The following is an 8,547-nucleotide window of genomic DNA, read 5'->3' on the forward strand; positions in this document are numbered from 1 at the left end:
ACCTGCATACAATCTACATTCAAGTTAGTCGCTTCAGCTATTATTCATACATTTCTATTCCAAAATAATCATAGTTTCGTACAGGAAATACCCCGTCTTGCAAATAAAACAAATCACCAATTATTTTAGGGGGCTGAAATGTGCACTTTTTAAATCGATTTCAAAAATAAATAAAACGATGGTCAACCCTACAAAGTATATTTAATCAAAATGTTTTTTTTTTTCACAACAATTTGAATTCAAAATTTCAAATTCGTTCTTTGTTCCATGTAAATCATTTTCGAATTAAATGCAAAGTAATAAAAAACTTCTTTTTTTTCGAAATGAAAGAGCAAATGTTTTTATGTTCATTGTTTCATCCATTGTTCATTTTCAATGTTTGTGTGTTTTCAAGCCTATTTACATTTTTTTTTTGTATTGTTTATCAATTTTGCATACTGAAAATCCAATAAAAAAGTTAACCGAGTAACACAAAGTCCATCTTTCTCTGCATATAAATAAATTTAAAAACACAGGCCTCCCAATTCACTTATGTATTTGTTATTTTGTCAGTGAAGATTGAAATTCAAAATTTCTTGCAATGTTTGGTAAGAATTTGAGGATTTCGTATTAATTTACCGAATATAAAAAGTGATACAATTTCAGTAAATTAGAACACTGTGAATACTTTCGCTTGTTTCAACGTTTGATTAATATTAGAAAATTTTGACAAAATATTAAACGCAATAAATGGGGGAAACGCATGTAAATAATGCAATATATTAATTTACTTATGCATTATATTAATACCTTAATAATGCATTATATTAATTCGCACCGTGTGTGAGTTTTATTCGAGGCGTTTCCATGGGAACGACACACTACTTTAATTATAGAATTGTATGGATGCATATATATTTGTATGGATTGCATTTATGACTTACATTGAAAATTTAATATTATTGTCTCACAAATTTAAATTAATAATTATGATAATTTACATTTGAAAAATAATATTTGTGCAATTTGATATCTTATTTTCACAATTTTTAATTCATTAAGTTTAATTAATAAGTGTTTTTCAATAATTTTAATTTGACATTTTCTATAAGATTAACATGTAAAGAACTGCAAATTAGTCATAACAGCCTCCTTAATCGCCAAAATTTTTCACTGGAAGCACTGGCATCGATTTTATTGTACCTACCATGACTACGCCCACAGCGAATACCTTAATATGTACTTATGTATTTATTGGCGCTCCCACCATATTTATTTACAATTGTGAACAGGTAATGCTTCAGCCAGGCCGAAGGCCAAAAGCCTGCACAAGAGATAGTAGTAAAATTTGTTTTAAAGGGCAGTGATAACGGACTAAGTGGGCGGGCGGAGCATAGTATAGCTATTAATGAATTGGAATTGCAGGTTAATTAAGATTACTAATCACTGATCAATAGCTACAATTAAATAAATTGTAGGTTAAACAAAGTTTATCGGGTTCCTTACAAAAGCTCAGACATTATATGTATTGACAGAATTTCAATCTAGCCTACTAAAAAACCTAATATACATAAAAACAACACATATGAGTTTTCACAAAATGTATGTTTTCTAATATATTTGAAAGTAAAACTATGTTTTGTTACAAATAGATATTTATTAAAAGCTGTACACACTACGCTATGGCTGGCTGATATCTATCCTTTTTTTGTCCTTACAATATATACTTATCTATATAAGATGTTCCCACTAAGATTAGCCAATTCACTGTAACTCGTTTAGATTCATAATTATGCGCATAGAGAACGATTGAACGATACAAACATCACAGAATTTGTGCGTGTCTTGAAATTTGTTTAATACCTTCCATTCTGCGTTTGAGGATTAAAGAAAAATTTCTCTGTTCGTTGAAAACATTGATCAATAAAAATGAAAATAAAATATTTCTTGCATAAAGCATCCAAAAGAACTCTCCAAACGTCCCTGTCTCCAGCAAGCGCCATCACCTAGCCCTAAATCTTCTTTACTCCCTTCGCTTCTTTCTTAATTATTCTCTTTCATAGTCAATCAATCGATCAATAGATATTTATTTTTACTCATCCATTCATATTATTGTTTCCATACATAAGCATTAATTTTCACCACTAAATTATTTTTGATAACTTCTTTCATTCATTCTCAGTTATGATCGGCTGGTTTAGTTCATGGTATATGGGTGAAAGAGTTGCACTCAGCCTCGTGAGAATCTTGAAAACAAATGAGGAGCGGATAAATGAAATTTTCAGCGGAAAAGGTGGTAAAACACATATATGTTGTCACATTGGGCTCTATAGCCTAAGTAGGTCCTTCATGGACAGCCAATATTACCTAACCTAACCTCACCTATATTGGCTGTCCACGGAGGATACTTAGGCTATAGAGCCCATTGTGATACCATATATGTGTTTTACCATCTTTTCTGGTGATAATTTCATTTGTAAGCTCCTAAATTTCAGAGGCTCAGTTCACCTACTTGGCTAGTGCACATATAATGCACTAGCCAATCACAACTTTTAATTAAATTAATTTTTGTTGCGGCGGCGGGAATCGATTCCGCTACCCTAAACCGCAAACGGAATTGGTTATGCCTTAACCAACTGAGCTACCAGGGCGACTAGGCCTTATATGATTCATTAAAACGAAATTTTAGGTAGAATTACAATACCAATCTTAAAAGTAACAGTCTGTATACACATGATAGTCGTAGCTCGTAGAATGAAACACATTATTTCAAAGTCAATTACATAAATTGTGATTGGTTAGGAAACGCTCTTTTCTTTAAAAGGTTTTTCTCCTACACAATATAACACAGAACACAGCACACAAACTTAACAACATCCATGCAATACAATAATGTTTTTAAGTCCCACATCACTTATTTGTCGACATATAATGAGATGTAAGCAGGACCAAACCGATACTCACTAATCAGGTACAATTTATTACCATGATGTGATGTGTAATAATATATATTTACTACACTATACTCAGTAAATTGTGATCACATCAATGATGATTTTTATACTTAGATACAGAATGGATCGAAAATTACGCAACCATAAAAATTTCTAATTTATTTGAATTCTCTAATTGGGATTTTGAACCAAATTTTTTGTTGACAAAAATAGAAAGATCATATATATAAGTTCTAAAACAAAAGTATTTTTATTTTTTCATGATGATTTTAAAGCTACAGACAGTTTTAAAAGAATCTTTCAAAAGAGAAACGAAAACGCCCGAAAAAAAAACTGTTCGTAAAACATCATTGTGACGTAATTATGTTAATATACACTGTATAAAATTATGAATTATCATTATGACGCTACACGATCTTTAACGAACATTTGTCGGGTGTTTTCGTTTCTCTTTTGAAAAGTTCTTTTAAAACTGCCTGTAACTTTAAAATTATAAAAATTATGCAAAAATAAAAACAGTTTTGTTGTAAAACTAATATGTGATCTTTCAATTTTCTTATGTTATGCATTGCTACATAGAAAACTAGATAAATACTTTCGTCGAAACTGGAAAATCATCAATAAACTTTTATTTTACCCCAAAAGCTTCCTATGTTGGGAAAAAAATTTCATCAGTATTAGTACAGGGCATTTAATAGGTAAACAGCTATCCTTTAAAAGAGCTTACAGGTTTTCTAGATAATACTCAAAAATTAAAAGACCCACTTTCTTTTTTATCAATTTTACGTTATTTTGGCTTGTTTCAAAAATTCGTTAATTCGTCCTCTTTTTTATTAACGTACCATTTAACGTATCCCATGTTTTTATTAACGTAACCCATGTACGTTACAGTCATCGAATCACGTTGTAATCGTTTTACACAAAACCTCTCAAGATGATGTCAAAATCAATACAGCTTTTTTTAATTTTTTTTGCTTCTGTTACTCGAAAAATATTGATGTATTAAGCAGCTTCAACCATAAAAAACAGAAAACTTGTTGATAAAACAAATACATCATCTGCTTTTCTAACAAAAGAAATGATAGTCAGTCATGGCGATAGTCGACGGAGCTGTAAACTTAAAACTATGGACTATCTATATTTTTTTTTTAAATTTTAAATTAATTTTAGTATGAATAATGAAAATTTCATAATTCGTTAATTGAAATTATCCCGTCAGCACTCGCGTTATGAGCATTTTTCTCACTCTCGATTTAAGACATAAATATAACTTTTATTTTTCAAATGGTATATATGGTTGAAACTTTTTCTATCTTCATATAAGTTATCTATTTTTGTACTCAGTAAATTAAAAAAAAACTGATAAGGTAAAATTAGTTAAAATGAATTAAAATTATTTCCGATTATTTATTTGGTATGATATTTCCACTCTCAAAAACCATTAAATAATCACGAAAAAATAAATTTATATAAAATTATGTAGAGGTTATGATTTACCAAGTCATAGAATATATGACTGGATAGATTTTCTATTGATACTATTTTTTGAGCCATACTGTAAAGCATAGTGCCCTGCATTTATGTATATACAATATACTAAGCACTTTATCGATTGATTGAAAATGAAGTCTCTTGTAACATATTTATTTTTACGTATAGAGAGTACATCAGCCGCCACTACACTAGCCGAATGAGTATATATTTATATATTTTTTTTATAAACATCAATATTTTATGAGCTTATAAATTGTATCGTTATTTGTGTATCGATATATTGAGATTAATGTGTAAATAAACATTTTTGTTTCCTTTCTAATTTTTACTCTTTTTTCATCCATTAAATGAGAATGTTGAATATATTTAATCAAAATTAATAGATTTATCTTGATAGAATTCATCCATTCAGTAGGATATATTGAAAAAGTTTATTATTTCTATGCTCAAAGTATTTATGTGGGAGAGCGGTTTGTTTTTTAAGTATGAAAAGAGAACATGAAATAATTTGATGGAAAAATAATGAAAAATTTTATTATTTAAAAAAGAGCTTTGAGAAAATTATAATGTCAAAGGTTAAAATTAAAAGCTTGGAAATATTATACTAATACATATTCTCATTCAGGTGTTGATCTACAATATTAGAAGCAGGTTTAAAACGATTAAAAGAAATCTATGAAATGTTTGATTATGTTATAATCAAACTTTATTTTTAAGTGTAAAAATAGGTTTATTTGCATGAAAACATGAATACTTCTTTTTATGAAAAAACAAATAGAAACAAACAAATGACAAATGACTGAGTTAATTGTTGAAATACCATGCATAGACAGTGTTAATTACACTGTCACATTACACATGCATACATGTCACACATACATAACTGATATTCCCATATAATACGTACTATAAAATTTATGCCCTCACGGCTCAACACTGATGTTAAGGAAAAAATGTTTCAAACAAATTGAAAATTAAAAATAAACAAATTGTTGTTTTTTTTACAAGGAACATTTTTTACACTTAAACTTTTGTTCTATCTCTAACGGTTTACAAGATGGGTCCTACGGACTCCAGGCCCAATTGACTTATGGTGCTCGTTTACGAACTCGACCCAACTTTTTACGTCCTGAGCACGCTATAATAATTTCAGCTTGATATCTCTTTTCGTGTTGACAGACAGACGGACAGACAACCGAAAATGTACTAATTAGGTGATTTTATGAACACTTATAACAAAATTTTATTCATAGCATCAATATTTTTAAGCGTTACAAACTTGGGACCAAACTTAATATACTATGATTTCATATATACATGGTATAAAAGAAAACTGTGTTTAGTTTTTGTTAATATTTGCAATCCATAAAGGTTAGGAAACTGAATACCGTAAAAATAGAATTTATTCCTATTAAAATAATTTTGCTCTATCCGGTTTATCAACGAAAAAACGTGTGTTAAAAAAAAAAACTCATGAAAACACAATTTATAATCTAAAATTAACTTTAAAAGTACAATTTATTAATGTAATAACAATTATTTTAAACTACGGATTAAATGAAGAAGAGACGGACGAAAAATAACATGAAAATAAAGAATTTAAATAAGTTTTTACACAAATAACTAAATGAACTATTAAAATAATTTCACGTTCCGATAATACTTTGTACACAATTTGTAAGAAAAATGTTCTGATGTGAAATACTTTTCGATCGACAAAACTAAATCCTTACCAACATATCGTTTATATAATTAATTAAATGGGGTTTAACCTCTGTTTCTGAGACATATACGTATGTAACAGAGACCACACACATCATTTTTTTAAATCTGATGATTTCAATGGCGTTTTGTTTCAAATTAAAGGTTGGTTTAATCAAGGTACTCAAGGTATTTTTTTATAAAAATCTCTTCAATTTGATTTGGTACCCAAACAATGAAAATATAAATAAATTTGTTTCCTAAAAACTTCTGATATTGTGAGATTTCCTTTCAAAACGAAACTAAAAATGTATGCAAAAAAAAATTACCTTCGGAAATTTTCGGGCTGTTCTTATACTTTCGTTAGTTTACGGACATTCTCTCGGCTCTGTACGGTACACAATTTTGAATTTTCTTATAAAAATTTAAAAAAATAAAACTTCCATCGACTCGAAACATACTCGTTAAATGCTATGAAATATCCGGATCATATTGCCGTTAATACGCTTCGATCGGGACCTCAACGAAGTCGATATTATTTTTTGTTCTCGCGATATCGGTCAGGAAACAAAATTAAAGAAAAATCTCGCACGACTCAAAACGACTCAATTGAATGTTATGGAATTCTTTTCTAATCATATTGCTGTTAATGCGCTTCGATCGACAGTTCAAGGAAGTCAATATCATTTTTGTTCGCGCAATATCGATTAGGATTAAATTTAATAAAAAGCCCGGCCGACTCGAATCGACTCTACCGAATGTAAAAAAGTTCTCTTCTAATCATATTTCCATTAGTACGCATCTACGCGCTATATCGATCAGGATAAATTATAAGAAAAACATTTCACCCGATTCGAAACAGCTCGCCGAATGGTATGAAATTCTTTTGGATCATATTGCCTTTAATACGCATCGGTCGACACCTCAACGAAGTCGATACATTTTTTGCTCGATATTGATTACGAAAAAAATGTCTACGGACGCATCTAATAAATATGCGTGAATAATTCCCATTTGAGTTAAAATTCTTTGCTAATTTTTAAGTCAGTATCGAGGATTAACATTTTTGAACTCTTATGTACTAAGATTCAAATAGCTTTCATTTCAAAGTGGGATATGTCTTATGGTGAATGCGGTGAATATAATAAAATAGAACTACTATTACTATACATATATATATATATATATATATATATATATATATTTGTTGTAATTCTTATTAAACACATAAGATACAAAAAACTTTACTGTTCTACACAAATTTTACTTCTAAGAAGAATAAAGATAAATAATTAAATTTTAAGAGAAATGCAAAATAGTAGTTGTCAGTAACCATTCAAACATATTTCTTCGTATTCAACGAAAATAATATCATCATTTCACCTTATAGTCCTGGTGCCCAACATAATATCACGTCATTAAAAACATTCACCTTTAGAAATTGGTTTTATGCTCAGCCTTAAAACTTCAAACTGAAGCTTTGGAATAACTTGAGAAAGTAGAATTATGAAAAAAAAATTTTTGAAAGTGAACCTCTTTACAATCAAGGCCAAGGAAAGTACTTTTAGGTTCGTTTTTCTCATTTTCAAATAGGTTCCACCACTTTTGGAAAGTGTTTACATTTCACTTAAAAGTGGTTCGGCTGTTTGAGCAAGTACGGTGAATGTTCACTTTTTTGCGGTAAATGATAGTTCTAAGTCCCTTGATCACAATAACCACAGTTTTGGGGCCTCTTGCGAGGAAAAATTTTGAATTATTTCATTTTAAAATCGTGATTTTAACATAGTACAAGAACTCACAATAATGTTCATTGTACAACAGTTAATCGGTGAATGAGCTTCAAAAAATTTTTCATCATGAAGAAAATTTATCACATATTCTGATTATGCAAAAAAAAAAAACATTACCTTACCGCGCTTTCCAAAAAAGAAACATAAAATAACTTTGGTTTTTGAAGCTTTTTAGATATATTAAGAACATTTTTTTTACATTTACATCATACAAATTGCTAGTTTACATATTTACAGAGCATTTTCTTACATTTACGTCATACATTAGTTAGTTAGCCTAGTTGACTTGTTGGCTAGTCACGTGACAGCCGAACCACTTTAAAAAAAGATAAACTTTCAATACTCTGACTACTTTATTGCATTAAATGTGGATAATTATTTTTAATTTCAATTGTAATATGAAATTCAATACGTGGAGTAACCTCCACATTCCATATTTAAATAACCTGATTTGATCGATATCAATCTTTCCACGCTTTGAAGTTAACATTACAATTTAATGTTTACCAATCCACTTTTTAGTTCAACAAAGCCTTTTTTTAAGCTTTTAAACAATAATTTTGTTTTATTAATTTTAAGTCTTGGTAAATTGAGATTGTCTACTTTATGGATAACAAAGAAGAATAAAA

Source organism: Chrysoperla carnea, chromosome 2 (genome assembly GCF_905475395.1).
Source record: "Chrysoperla carnea chromosome 2, inChrCarn1.1, whole genome shotgun sequence".
Taxonomy (NCBI): Eukaryota; Metazoa; Arthropoda; class Insecta; order Neuroptera; family Chrysopidae; genus Chrysoperla; species Chrysoperla carnea.